We start from the raw sequence: 773 nt of genomic DNA, 5'->3' as shown, positions 1-773 counted from the left end.
AGAGAGAGAGAGAGAGAGAGAGAGAGAGAGAGGAACCTGTACGGTTGTACAAGGAGATCCAGGAATCCGCCAGAGATAATAATAATTGCACACCATTTTTTTGCAGAGTTGAACCACGGGTCGCTGTTGTCAGTCGCTGCACTGGAAGACACAGTGTGTGTCTCCTCTTGTCTCTGCCGGATCTGGACTTTTTATTTTTTGCTTTTTGGAGAGCTGCACCGGTCTTCTCATTTTTTTTTTATTTTTTTTTTTGTGGTGTGAGTGTTTGAGCTCAGCGGTGTCTGAACTGGTAAGGAAGTGACTGTGTAATTATCATTGTTTGATATTTTAAGGGTGCGTTCGTCGGGCTGCTGCTACAGTGCAATCTGTAGCTGTTACAGCGATTTTTTGGTTTGATCCTTTCCTTCAAGAGTGTAGTAAGGACTGGTTAAGAACACGGGCAGCGCAAGTACATGTGCTATAATGCAGATATGGGTCACGTTAGTCATATTAGATGCACTATTACAATGATCTAAAGTGGCGTAAGAGCGCTAGAAACTTACTAACCAGCAGCAGGAGTCCCATACGTTAAAATGAGAGCTATATCAAAAGGTCTATCCATAAAGGTCACAATAAAAGCCATTACACATTAAATATAGGCTGCCTATTATAGTTAGGGCCATTATAGGATTGTCATAGTGATCCTCCCTTAGGGACAGGATGGAGTATCAGAGGAGATAGTTATGTAAAAGCTGAGTTTGCAGTAGCGAGAGCGAGAGAGAGAGAGAGAGAGA

General features: G+C 42.6%; 1 protein-coding gene across 1 annotated transcript in view; it reads left to right on the top strand.

Moving 5' to 3' along the window:
* The first annotated feature begins 7 nt into the window (after nucleotides 1-7).
* The window catches only part of LOC116691118 (zinc finger protein 516), a 48,698-nt gene continuing 47,932 nt past the window's right edge, over nucleotides 8-773 (top strand). Inside the window, 1 exon segment of the mRNA XM_032518483.1 lies at nucleotides 8-289. The gene's annotated coding sequence lies outside the window, so the exon portion shown is untranslated.

The sequence above is a fragment of the Etheostoma spectabile genome, chromosome 6 (assembly GCF_008692095.1).
Source record: "Etheostoma spectabile isolate EspeVRDwgs_2016 chromosome 6, UIUC_Espe_1.0, whole genome shotgun sequence".
Classification (NCBI taxonomy): Eukaryota; Metazoa; Chordata; class Actinopteri; order Perciformes; family Percidae; genus Etheostoma; species Etheostoma spectabile.
The sequence above is the reverse complement of the archived record's forward strand: the minus strand, read 5'-3'. Positions and strand labels throughout refer to the sequence as shown.